The sequence below is a fragment of the Dipodomys ordii genome, unplaced genomic scaffold (assembly GCF_000151885.1).
Source record: "Dipodomys ordii isolate 6190 unplaced genomic scaffold, Dord_2.0 Scaffold23, whole genome shotgun sequence".
Taxonomy (NCBI): domain Eukaryota; kingdom Metazoa; phylum Chordata; class Mammalia; order Rodentia; family Heteromyidae; genus Dipodomys; species Dipodomys ordii.
The window spans coordinates 5,026,199-5,039,866 of NW_012267239.1; positions in this window are offsets into that span (position 1 = coordinate 5,026,199).

The following is a 13,668-nucleotide window of genomic DNA, read 5'->3' on the forward strand; positions in this document are numbered from 1 at the left end:
AGAGGGGGCCATGCTGCCTCACAGAGGCTGTGGGGAGTGGGGATGGCGGTCAGAGACGCCCCCTCCCCCCAGAGCTCCCATCCCCAGGGCCAACAGGACCGGGGCCTCCTCCTCCTGGGGTCCACTCTAATCAGGCTGCTTTGCTCCGCTGCTACCCTTCCCCCCACCCCACCCCCAACCTGCCCTTGATAAACAAACCTTTATGTCACAGGCCGATGGGGAGAAATCTCGGGCCTTTCTAATTAAGTGTCTGGATGAGGGACAGCTGCCGAAGCCCGGTGCCGGTGCCCGCTGGCCGGTGATGGATGGTCACGCAGGGCTGTGAGCTGTGTGCCTCGTATATCACCGCCCCCCCCCACGGGGCTCCACACTGCCGATGGAGGCCACAGGCTGTGGCCACAGGAGCAGCAGGATGCTGGGGTGCAAAGAGTCCCCTCCAAACAGCCCGGGGCGGGGGAAGGGGAGCTCGCTATGATACCCAGGAGTGTGGGGTGGGCCTCAAACCCACAACCCACCTGTCCCCTCGCGCTGGGAGAATCCTGCAAGCCAAGCTCTCCCCAGGCCTGACTTCCCGTCCACCTGCAACTCCGCGGACAGCAGAGAGACAGAATGCACTGGCCCATCTGCAGCCATCAGTGCCGTCCAGGCCATGACCTAAGCCCCCCCCCCGTCTCGCTGTACCAGCCCCCATGAATCTGTGCTGACCCCCCCAAACGGCCCCTTGCCTTCGCCAACAGAGCAAAACCCGAACAGGGATGCCACAGCTTCTCATGTGCTCGTATGTCTGCCACAGCTGTAGCTGAGAAAGTTGTGCCCAGCCTCCTGACCGCCACAAGAGGGGGAGAGCCCAGCATCAACCTGGGATGCGTCAGGCAGATCAGCAAGGCACTGGGAAGAGCCCCCACCTTGCTGGAAAACCCCACTAGCATTTCAACCTCCCAGCTGAGGGATGCTGGTTACGCAGCTATAGCTAGCTGATACATGCTGCCGGTAGCTCTTCCCAGGGTTTGGGTCCTGACAGCTGTTCCTATTGTTTGCTCCCTCCCTCCCCCTTCCTTCCTCCCTCCCTCCCTCCCTTCCTCCCTCCCTCCCTCCCTCCCTTCCCTTCCTCTCTTCCTCCTTCCTCCCTTCCTCCCTTCCTCCCTTCTTCCTTCCCTTCCTTTCCTTCCTTCCTTCCTTCCTTCCTTCCTTCCTTCCTTCCTTCCTTCCTTCCTTCACTGTAACGGTTGCACCTCCTCCCTGCCCCAGGACCTTTGCATGTCCAGTGCCCTGCACCTGGAAAGCTTTTCCCTCCACCGTTGCTGGCCCCATCCTTTCCATCCATCCCTGTATGAACACCACCTCCTGAGAGAGGCCTCCAACCCCCTCAAAGGCAAGTTTCCCAGCCAGTTCTCTGACTTGGTCTCTTGCTTAAGTCCTTCATGAGCCATGGAGACAATATCCAACCAGTGGACTCAGTTCATTCCATCCCGTGGTTCACCCTGAGGGGCCTGGCCCACCGTGGACTCCCCAGGCCCAGGACAAGGCGAGGGGACCTCGGGGGACCTGTGACCCTTTGAAGTGCAGAGTCCAGGGCTGACACTGCCACCCCAGGAGGGCTGTGTCCCCAGAGGGCTTCACAGAGTGAATCAAGTCTTTTTCCTGCAAACCTTTTCAGAGTCTTTAATATGCTAATGAGCTCCGGGATTCCCAGGGGGGATTAAGAATTGCCAGGGACAGGGGACCCCTTTTATCGGGGGTCCTTTTGTAGAATTCCCACTGGGAAGGACACACTGGCCTGGAAAAGGTCACGGATGGCTGTCAGATCTAGCCCTTAGATATTTTCATTAGGCTCTTGGGGTGTGTAAAAAAAAAAAAAAAAGAAAGAAAGAAAAAAGAAAAAGTCAGTAACTCCTGTGTAAAACAAAACAAAACGGAACTTCCAGCAATAAGAAGGACACACAGTGGGTCCACATCCCTGCCTCCTCCTCCCCTTCCCAGCCCGTGGGGGAGGGCCACTTCTTCCAGGCAGCGTCTTGACTCTAGTGTTGTTGGCCCTAGCCCCCCAGTACTCCCCTCTGCCCTGCCCAGGGCTCCCTCCCTGCCCTCAGCTGTTCTCTGCCCAAAGCCTGACAAGTTTGGGGCCTGGGACCCAGAAATGTGGAGAGCAGGCTGAACAGCACGTGCAAATGTCCAGATCCCAGCCTGGGCAGGAAGGCGGCCCCAGGGAGGCCTCAGGAAGCCAGTGAGGACAACTTCACCCCGGGTGAGGGGTAGAGGGATAAAGGGGTCCCAGCCGGGCACCGGTAGCTCACGCCTGTCATCCACACTACCCAGGGGGCTGAGATCTGAGGATCGTGGTTCAAAACCAGCCTGGGCAGGAAAGTCCGTGAGACTCTTATCTTGAATGAACCACCAGAAAACCAGAAGTGGCTCACGTGGTAGAGCACTCGCCTTGAGCTGAAGAGCTGAGGGACAGCACCCAGGCCCTGAGTTCAAGTCCCACCACTGATTCCCCAAAGAAGAAAAGAGGGGGACAGAAAGGGGCTGAGTCTGCCCGTCCCTCGGCCCCCAGCAGCCACCATTTGGCTGGTAAGTCAAAGCCAGGTGCTGGAGAGCCCCGGGGGTGGGGTGGGAGGGGGCCCAGGACCAGGTGGTCAGTGCCCCCCTCCGGACTGGCATGGGGCCTCCAGTCTCCCCACGCCCCCACCCAGGGGTGCGCCCATTTCATAGCCCGGAGACGGAGGCCAGGCCTCTCCGGTGGCCAGGGCGCAGGACTGCCGCTCACCACCCAGTGCTCCTCAGCTCTCCTTACCCCAGCCCCCCCAGGCCTCCATCTTCACCTCTTCACCCCCAGGGCCCCCGCAGACCTGGGACCAGGTAGGCCTGGGGTGGGGTGGGGAGCTGGCCCCCGTGAATGCCTCCTGCTGCACTGACCACATGCGCTCACATCGGGCCCGGGCTTAGGGAGTGAGCCGTCGAGGCGTGTAACGGGCACTCCCCCCCTACCCCCCCCCCCCCCCCCCCGCTCTCCCCCAGCTCCAGCATGGCTGGCTCCACCCTCTGCAGGCTGAACCGACTTTTCCAGGCCCCGCAGAGCCTTGATCCTCCCCTGTCTGGCTGGACCGCCAAGGCAAACATTGAGTCTTCCTTCCTCCCGGCGGGCTGTGCGGCCCCTTCCGCCCGGTCCTCGGTCCCCGCCGGGCCTGCAGCCCACGCTCCCTGCTCTGGCACTCAGCCGGCCACCACGCAGAAGAGCGATTGGAGCCTGCTGACTCAGTTTCCCCCTTGTGTCTCCCCCCCTCCCCAGCCCCAGGGCTTCACCTGCCTCTTTTCTTTACATGAGGAGGGGAGGGCTGAGGTGATTTTTGTGACCTTGGCTCCGGCAGTTTTGAGCCCTGGGTTTCTGGCTCTTTCTGACCTGGATGTTGGATGTGTGCCGCACACAGGAGAGGCCCCTTTTAGAGGCCTGGACACCAAGATCGTTCTGCTGGGTGGGTAGAGGGGGAAACTGAGGCCCAGAGAGGAAGAGGAACCCCTGACATCCCATTGGCCAGCTGGGATAATGAGATTGGAGATAACCACAATGATCATACATCATAGTAATAATAATAATAATACCACCCTGCTCAAGGTAGCTCTGTGCCAGGGCCTGTTCCAAGTGCTTTATCAACTCAGATTGTGCTCAAAGGATCCCAGAGACATAAGGATTTATTTGTGTCTCCCAATGAGGGGTGAGGACATGGAGGCACAGAGAGGTTAAGCTCCCTGCTGGAGGCTGCACAGCAAATCCTTACTGGATCTGGGATTTTCTCCCTCACAGCCTGGCCCCTGAGTCAAAGGCTCCCTCCAGCTGCCTTGTCCCCTCCCCAGTGCCAGTTAGCATTCCTGGCCCTCCCCCACCCGGGGATCTCATGTGGGCTTTGCTCTGGTTAGAATGGGCAGTGAGGATGGCCCTCCACCCTCAGCCTCTTCCCGCTGCTGCGCCATCTGGAGATCTCCATTGGGGTCCGGAGGATCACAGGCCAGAGTGGAGGGGGACAAGTTTCCTGCGGTATGGAGGCGGGCTTCTCAGGCTACAGGAGGCAGGGGACACGGTGGGGGGAGGGCAGTGATAAGCACCCTGTCCTGCACTGAGCAAGGTGGTAAGCACCCAGGGAGGGCCCCGTGGGGCTGGGGCCGGCCCCCTTGGGCCAGCCAGCTGCCCATCACTGTAACAAGCACTGCAGACCCTCCGCTTGTGGTTTATTGGGGCTGATCGCTTTGAGGGTTGTGGGCCATGGCTGGTGGGGCCTGGGCCTCGGTCTCCGGGTGGCACGTGATAGAGGCTGCACATGCTGACACGCAACCCTTCACCTCCTGGCCAGGAGGCAAAGGAAAGAAAGAGGAAGAGGGAAGAGAGCCAGGGTCCCTGGTGTCAAGGCCACGCCCCAATGAGCTGACTCCCTCTCCCCAAGCCCCGCCCCTCCGAGTCTCTCCCCTCCAAGCCCCGCTCACCCCCCACCCCAGGAGGGACCACAGCAGGGCGGCCACCCATGGGCCTTTGGGGCTCATTTGTCCAAACTAAAGGACCCCTGCATCACCCTGAGAAATTTTGCTGGAGGATGTAAGATGGCCTGTCCATGAGGAGGGCCCTGTGTGTCCCCCACACACAGCGTCCTGTGACTACCTCCGTCCAGGCTTCTGTGGACCTCCACCTGTGGAAAGTGGCAGGGATGTCTTTGAAACTCCTACTTATTCCTTTTTTCCTCCCTCCCTCCCTCCCTTCTTTCTGTCTTTCCCTTTCTTCCTTCCTTCCTTCCTTCCTTCCTTCCTTCCTTCCTTCCTTCCTCCCTCCCTCCCTTCCTTCCTTCCTTTCTTTCCTTCTTCCTTTCCTTCTTCCTTTCTTTCTCTTTCTTTCTTCCTTTCTCTCTTTCTTTCCCTTCCTTTCTTCCTTCCTTCCTTTCTTTCTCTTTCTTTCTCTCTTTCTTTCCCTTCCTTTCTTCCTTCCTTTCCTTCTTCCTTTCTTTCTCTTTCTTTCTCTCTTTCTTTCCCTTCCTTTCTTCCTTCCTTCCTTTCTTTCTCTTTCTTTCTTCCTTTCTCTCTTTCTTTCCCTTCCTTTCTTCCTTCCTTCCTTTCTTTCCTTCTTCCTTTCCTTCTTCCTTTCTTTCTCTTTCTTTCTCTCTTTCTTTCTTTCTTTCTCTTTTCTTTCTTTCTTTCCTGATCCTGGGGCTTGAGCTCAGAGCCTGGGTGCTGACCCTGTGCCTCTCTGTGTTCAAGGCTAGCACTCTGCCACTTGAGCCACAGCACCACTTCCAACTCTGAGTATTTGAAGGAGATCATGCCTGGGTGGCTTTGAACCATGCTCCTCAGATCTCAGCCTCCTCAGTAGTTAGGGTTATAAGTGTGAGCCACCAGTGCCTGGCTTCTCATTTATTCTTACTGCCCCCGCAGGAGTCTGTCTGAGGGTTTAGTAGCCCAGCTGTCCCCCTCTGCCCTGCACAGAATGACTGGCATGTTACATACGCCACAGATTTATTCTACACCCATGGCTGTTATTTTTTGGTGGTATTTCCCAGCTAGAGCCAATCCCACAGTCTCAAGGTCTCTGCTTCTATGGAAGGAGCCAAGTCTTTCTTTCCCCAATTTATTTTATTTTATTTTATTTTGGGGGGTTGTTGGTGGTGGTACTGGGGTTTGAACTCAAGGCCTTACACTAACTAGGTAGGCGCTCTAGCACTTGAATTATGCTTCCAGCCCTTTTATATGCTTCTTATGTTTTTCAGATAATGTCTTATGGTTTTGTTTTGTTTTTGTGGCCAGGGGCCAGCATGGATTGTGAGCTTTCTGGTTATGCTTCGGATGTAGCTAGGGCCACAGAGGTGTGCCACCCTGCTCAGCCTGTTTGTTGGGATGGGGGAGGGTGTGTGTGTCTCCTTAACATTTCTCCTGGACTGGCTCTGTGATCCTCCAAATCCCCACCGACTGAGTAGCTGGGATTATACGCGTGAGGCACTGTGCCTGCCTATTTCCGAAATCTCAGAGCAAGCTCTCCCCACTTTCCTGAAAGGAAAAGGCATTCAGAAGCCCATTTTGGAAGGGCTAGAAGGAGTCAGCAGGTCAAAGTGTCTCCAAGAGGGGGGTGAATTACAAAGGCCCTGAGTGTGTGTGGGGGGTGTGGGGAGGTGGGCTGGGAGTCACTGGGCCTCAGTTTCCCTCTGGAAGGGGATCTGGACAAAATGCTTTAAGATAAGAGTTGCTCTGAGCTGCTTCATGGATCCGGGTGGCTTGGCCAGTCAGAGCGTTCCAGGCCAGGTCCTTCTGTGTGGGTCCCCAGGGTCTCAAGAGTGCCCCTCCTTTTCCTCTCACTCTGCCCCCCATTGGCAGGAGGTATTTTGAGCTACTAGGCTGCAACACACACACACACACACACACACACACACACACACACACACACACAGAGATGATCTTGGTTCCAACCCCAGAATGGGGACTGAAGGGCTCAGTCGCAATGGCCGGAAACTGAGTCTCAGAAAGGTGAGGGCTGCTGTCCAGATACCCCAGCTCCCCCCCCCCCACGTCTTTCTCTTTCCAGAAGACCAGGGAATTCTTTTTTTCTGGGCCATCTGCAAGAGGTGGGGGTTGGGGCAGCCAGCTTTGTGGCCAGCCCAGCCCCCGCTGCAGCCCCAGCCCCCTCCTGGTCCCCAGGTCTCCCGGCAGGGCTGAGGGGGGCCGGGCACTTGTCAATGCATCCCAGCCATAGGAATGTGCCCTCTGACCCCGCCGGTGCCTCCCCAGGAGCTCGGGGAAGGTTCTTTTCTCCCAGCCCCTGCCCCAGGGCCTTGTGGAAACAAACGCCAGCTTCTGTCTGTGTGTGGTTTGAAAAGCTGCTCTTTGGGGGCTGGAGGGGGTGGGGGTTCGTTCTTTTAAAGTCTTCTGAACCTCTACAATGTTTGAGGGACTTTGATTTTTCACTGGGAGGATTGGGCAGGGCTAAGAGGAAAAGGCTCCCAGTCATGGGCCATGGGCCATGACAGGACCGGAGGGGACCAGCCGTGGGCCTCTCTTGGTGCTTGTCTCTCTACCCTGGGGTACTGTAGCAGGGACCCCCAGGGGCTGGAGAAGGACAGGGTTGTATTCTTGAAACCCACCTAGGCCCTGAGGTCCCTTATATTCTAATGTCCCTGGTCCCTGGGGCAAAGCAGCACTGCCCTGGCTACCTGGGCAGGGCTGCAGGAGGCTTCCCTGGCTTCCTGGCCTCTCGGGTCTGTTCTGCTTCCCACTGAGCCCATGGTGGCTCCATCTGGACTCCAGGAGCCTTGGATGCGTCTGGGGTCAGAGCAGCCCCCCTCAGCCCTCGTCTCTGCCCCAGCCTGGTGGTCAGCCGTGATGACTGGAGTTTTGTTTGTGTTTTGGTTTGCTGGGGAGCTGGGCTTGGAACTCAGGACCTCACACAGGCTGGATAGACAGGTGCTCATCTTCAGAGCCACACCCCAGTCCTCCATCCCCCCTCCCCCCCATCTCCTCAGCCCTACAGCAGAGCTGGGCATGCTTTCTGCCTAGAGGGTAAACACACAGACCCTGCAGCCATCCAACCCTGCGCTGTGAGGTGAATGTATCACAGGAACTTCATAAGCACCTTCTGTGTTTCAATAAAACTTTATTTTCCAGTGCAGAAGACGCAGGGCTGGATTCAGCCTTATGGTACCCATGATTTGGCTAATGGGCCTGAATTCCATTCACCCTGGCAGGCGGTTGGCCAACATGGCTTGTCTTTCCAGTACTGTACAACTCCTACCAGTAGGCCGGGACCATTTTCTGACCTTGAACCTGGTTTCAGCCATGTGACTCACACCAGCCAATCAGATGTGGCAGAGGGTGACTGTCACGATGCCGCAGCCAATCAGATGTATGGGAGGTGACTGCGGTTCACAGCAGCCAATCAAATATGTGGGAAGCAACTGTGACTCACCAGCCAATCAGTTGTGTGGGAGGTGACTATGACTCACACCAGCCAATCAGATGTCTGGGACGTGGCTGCTAGAGCTCCTTAGGCTCCAAGGGAAGTATCTTGGCCTTGGTGCTGCTGTGAGGTTCCAGAGATCAGCTCAGGCTGGGGACAGAGCAGGCTTCTCTGATCATCTGCACAAGCATCTGACCACAGTAGCACCAGCCATCTAAGGGATGGTATTTCACCTCAGAGCAGCCAGGACGTGGAAGGAGGCAGGGACAAGATCTAGCCCCTGAGCTCATAACCCCCGGGAATCAACTTCCTCTGACCATACCCCAACTCCAAAAACCTCACCAGACTTCCCAACAAACGCCACCAAATCCATCAACAGATTGCCCCCCCCCCCCCCGGCCAAGTCAGAGCTCCTGGGATCCAGTTGCTTCTCAACCACCGAGTCTGCCAGCTGGGGGGACCAGGCCCTCAGCACACGAGTGATTTTGGGGGGGACACTTTGTATCATCCACCCATTGGTGTGTGCATCCTCCAGAGCCAGCCTTTCACCCCAAGTCCCAGACCCCTTCGTTTGTCACCCAGCTGCTTCCACAGGGGCCCTCCGAGTCTCTACTGCCGTGCCTCTCAGCATTCTTTGGAGGAGCCATGGGCCTCTGGAGCAGGCCTCTCCTTCCTTACCCTCTCGGGCAGATTGGCCCTCAGACTGCCTGACCCTGGGCTGGGAGGGTCTCCATGGCCCTGGCCTCCAGCCAGCTCTCTACCCTGCCACTCCTACTGGGCTCCAAGTGCTCAATTTACTCCTGGAACTACTCGTCTCCTTCTCACTTCAGGATGGAGACTCATGGTGTACCAGGCCCTCCAAACACAAGTCCACAACTGTCCTAACTGCACATCACGGTCTCCTGAGTCCTGGCCCACCGCATGGCATCTGGCAGAGGGCCCCGAGGGTCTGGGAGACGCCAGCTTGACTGGTGACCACTCACAGGGAAGGCGACCCACCTGCACTGAATGATCACCCACCTCAGCCTCACCCACACTGTGGGGACAGGTACCACAGGGATGTGTGGCCACGACCTCCTAACCACTGCCACTGAGCTACACACGTCACAGGGCCACACCCACTGCCGAGTCTGGCTCCAACCCAGGGCCACGCCCCTATGGCCATAGCCACACCCCTACCCCTGAGCCACGCCCACCTCAGGGAGCCACTTACCACTGCAGAGCCATGCTGCCTCCGGCATAGCCACACCCACACTACTGTGCCACGCCCCCACACCCAAGCCACGCCCCTGCCGCGGAGCCACGCCCACCTCAGGGAGCCACTTACCACTGCAGAGCCATGCTGCCTCCGGCATAGCCACACCCACACTACTGTGCCACGCCCCCACACCCAAGCCACGCCCCTGGCCACGGAGCCACGCCCACCTCAGGGAGCCACTTACCACTGCAGAGCCATGCTGCCTCCGGCATAGCCACACCCACACGATTGTGCCACGCCCCCACACCCAAGCCACGCCCCTGCCACGGAGCCACGCCCCACACCCTCCTCAGAAGTTTTCCAGAAACCATACAATGTACCTACTGTGTGCATGGCATTTCTGTTGTCTTAGGCATTATAAGTCAAAAAGAGATGGTACCCCTTTCCCCGTGTACACGTCATGCGTGTGCGCTCACCAGCCATTTGCTGTCACGCAGGCCAGGGCAGCTCTGACACCGTGGTGGGCTCCCCTCTTCTGCCCCCCCCCTGCTGTGCCCATCCCCATCTGGCCCATCTATGCAGCTACTGGTGGTCTCTCCTCAGCTCCGAGGCTCTGCGGCTTGGAGAATCCCACAAGGCCAACCTCTCCTGGTGGCCGTACTGTGTGCCTGTGGATGCGTTTCTTTATTCCCACTTCTCCTTGTCCCTGTCCTGGCTGATTCTAAGTAGATGTATACCTTGCCCTCTCTGAACCCAGTTTCCTCTTGAGAGCCAACAGCAACCAAACAAAGCAAACCCAAGCCGCTGGTCCCGTGTGAACAAGCCATCATCCATGGGGCTCTCTCCCCTCGGGTGACAGCTTCCCCAGATGTGACTCCAGTGGTGGTGGAAAAGCAAAGGCCGTGGCTCAGCGGGAGAGGGTGGCAGGCAGACTGGACCCCATCCTGGTGAGCCTGGCTCACCAGGCCCTGCACCCACAGGGGCCCCAAAGAACAGCCCAGACTCCTGTGTCAACAGACGCTCCGGGCTGTTGGGAGCCTGACCAGTACTCTTGCTAGAAGGAAGAGTTGACTCCTGACTCCCCCCCACTGGCAAAACCCACTTTAGAGAGGGCCAAAGTAAGCAGAGCCATTTAACCCCGCCTCCCCGGGGGCACCGTGGTGGCCCTGCCACTCAGAGAAACTTGGGGCCCCCTCTCCCCCCCCAGACCCTGTGACCACCCAAAGCCTCTCACTTAGAGAAACAATCAGATCACCACCAGGCTGGTGGTGATGGACAGGGACAGAGGGGAGGTGACCGGCTACTGCGGAGGGCAGAGGGCACCTTCGGGAGTCTGGATTCCATTCCAAACCAGCGGGAGGTGGAGGAAAGGACTAGAAGGTGGAGGCGTGGTGGGACGGGGGAGCGGGGATGATGGGAGGTGATTTATGGTTTTGAAAATAAGCCTCTGACCGCCCCATGCAGGGCTGAGGTGGAGGGAGGGGCTGGACGTGATTAGGAGCTGGATAGCGGCGACCCTGGAGAGAGGATGGGGGAAGCAAGTGGTCAGACCTGTGGTGAACTTCCAGCAGTGAGAGGACGGTGCTGGTGACTGTTTTTGGGGCCGTATTGGCACCGGGGTTCTGTGTGGAGTGTGTGTGGGGGTGGGGGTGAGGGTCTTCACAGTGGGGTGTGACAGATTCCCTTCTATTCACAGGGTCTGGATTCGAGGCACTCCCCCCGCAAAGGCTCATGGGTAGAGAGGCTCACAGGTAGTGAGGCGGGCTTTGGGAATGAAGGCCCCACAGCTCGGTCTTCAGCAATGGCTCGATTTATTCATGGCGGGAGCTGTGACAGGTGCATCTCCATGGAAGAAGAGGGTCAAGGGTGGAGGGGGGCTGTGTGTTCTTTTTGGGGGTGAGCATCTCTTGCTCTGATCACTTCCTGTCAGCAGAGGGGGGAAAGAGAGGGTGGAGGAGGGTGAGCTGTTGCAGATCTGAGGGTTTTTTATTGTTATTTTTTGTCGGTCCTGGGGCCTGAACTTTGGGCCTGGGCGCTGTCCCTGAGCTCTTCAACTCAAGGCTAGCGCTCTACCACTTGAGCCACAGCGCCACTTACGAGTTTCTGGTGATTCGTTGGAAATAAGAGTCTTACGGTCTCTCCTACCCGGGCTGGCTTTGAACCTCGATCCTCAGATCTCAGCCTCCTGAGTAGCTAAGAGGACAGGTGTGAGCCACTGGCACCCAGCCAGATTTGAGTTTTGAAATCCCCAGAGAAGGATGAGGTCCCCAGAGGCCCCGAGGCCAAGGCCTGGGCCTGGTACCCCTCCTGAGTGACTCCTGTGCACACCCCCCTTTCTGGCTGTGCACACCCCCCTTTCTGGCTGTGTGTGGGGGGGAGATAAATAGCGCTTGCCACGCCTGTCGCAGATACTTGAAAAACAGATTAATCACGTTAACAAATATTAGTTCAGTACAGCCATAAACAGGCTCTAGAAAGTTCTCTTTGAGGCTGTATTACAATGGAAAATGTGCTAATGGGCCTAATTGATTGAGTTTGAGTAACTTCCTTCCGACAGATGTGGGCGCTTGGGGTTTCTTTCCTGGAGCCTCTGTCCTCGAAACCTTGGACAACACCCACAGTTACCCTCTCCGGGGAACATTCTCCAAGTTACCTCGAGGGGTAGCTGCCATGGCTGCTGTTCTAGAGAGAGTTTTGGGGTCCCGGGGTGGGCCTGTCCTTCAATTGTGACTCCCACCTCACACAAATCCCTCCCTCCATCTGCAGAAGACCATGGGTGTCCCAGAAGGGGAAACTGAGGCACTCCCTTAAGGTCACTGGGTGGTGAAGCCAGGGCCCATACCGTTGATTCAAAGCTTGGAGAACCAGCACAGAAGGTTCTAGACATGTGGCCCTTGCTATTGGTGTCCTAGACACAGCGACCCTGCAACTGGCTGGACACCTGGGCAAAGTGATCGCCAGGTCTCTGGGGTGGCAGCCCCATCATCTCATCCATCCTCTCCGCCATCCACAATGTCCCCTTCCCTCCCTTCACCCCCCACCGGTGTCCAGGGCATGCTGGGCCCCTGCACGCCCCCTCCCCCATACACACACACTGATGGTGGAAGTCCTGGGGTAACAGCTGACGAGCACCCCACCTCTGCTTACCAACACCTCTCTCCCTCGACCTGGGCCCCCACGGGCCCCCAGATTGCAGGCGCACCCTGAGTCCAATTCCAGTCCTTCCGCTCCGTCCTTCCTGCCTGGCTAGGGCCGAAGACATGGCGTGGTCCATTAGGGCGGCCAGCTTGCACCCTGCCACCCTCCAGGGGTCCCTGGAGGCAGGTATGCCGGGCCCCCCTGCAGTCCCAGTCCCCTGAGGAGGGGCCCCCCAGGAAGGATGCCCCCCAGAAGGACAGAGTGCTTTCTCTGCACCCACAGGGGAGGGGGCGACAGAGTGGATGCATGCGCCCATACTTGTGCAGGAAGGAGGATCCCCCCCCACGTGTGTGTGTGTGTATTGTCACTATGTGTGAGGATGGAGAGAACTTTCTGGAAAGTTGGGGTGATGCTTTCACACACACACACACACACACACACACACACACACACACACGAAGCTCCCGCTAAGCCTCTGAGAGCAGCAGACCCTCCAGGAAGCCCCGGGCCTGTCCCCCCGGCTGCTCCACACGAGAGGCCAGCTGTGGTCTGAGCCCGGGGCCAGACAAAGCCAGCTTTGTGCCTCGGGAGTGCAGGCCCAGGTCCGGGGGGCGGTGGGAGCCCTCTTCTCGAGTTACAGGGGTGGGGGGCGGAGGATGCTGTTTCCCCCCATCACCTGTCACACGCAGCAATGGGGTGTGGAGTTCCCTCAGTCCGTGCCGCGTTCAGCTCAGCTTCCAAAATGTCAGCCCACGGGGGGACAGGCTCGGAGCCGGGGAGCTGGCTGGATCCTGGAACACTCAGGTGAGTGGCTTTTCCTCTCTGAGCCTCAGTTTCCTCACCTGGAAGATGAGGTGGTAGCCAGGGTCCCCGGCGTCAGAGGTTGGGGTGAGGGCCTGGAGACCGGGTCCCTGAATGGGACCTTGGGGGTGGGCGGGCGGGAGTGGAAGGGGCGGCTGCCTTGGGGAAGCACCTGGCAATTATTCCTATGACAAGACCTCCAGCTGTCCTAGGCTCCAGCACAGGACGCCCCACATGGCCACGGCGGGTGGAATAGGTAAACGCAGGGGTGGAATCGTGTTCGGCCCTGAAAAAGAACCACCACCAAGGGCTGGGCATGGTGGTGTACTCCCGTAGCCTCCGCTGGTGAGGGAGTGGAAGGAGGAAGATCTTGCTGTGTGGCCAGCCCAGACCAAAAACAAACAAACACACAACAACAACAACACACACACACACACACACACACACACACACACACACACTGGAGGCTGGGTTGAAAAACTAAAGCAAAAAGGGCAGGAAGTGTGACTCAGTTGGTAGAGTGCTTGCCTAGCAAGAATGAGACCCTGAGTTCAAATCCCAGTGCTGCCATAAAAGAAGAAAGAAAAGAAGGAAGAGGTGGGAGGAGGAG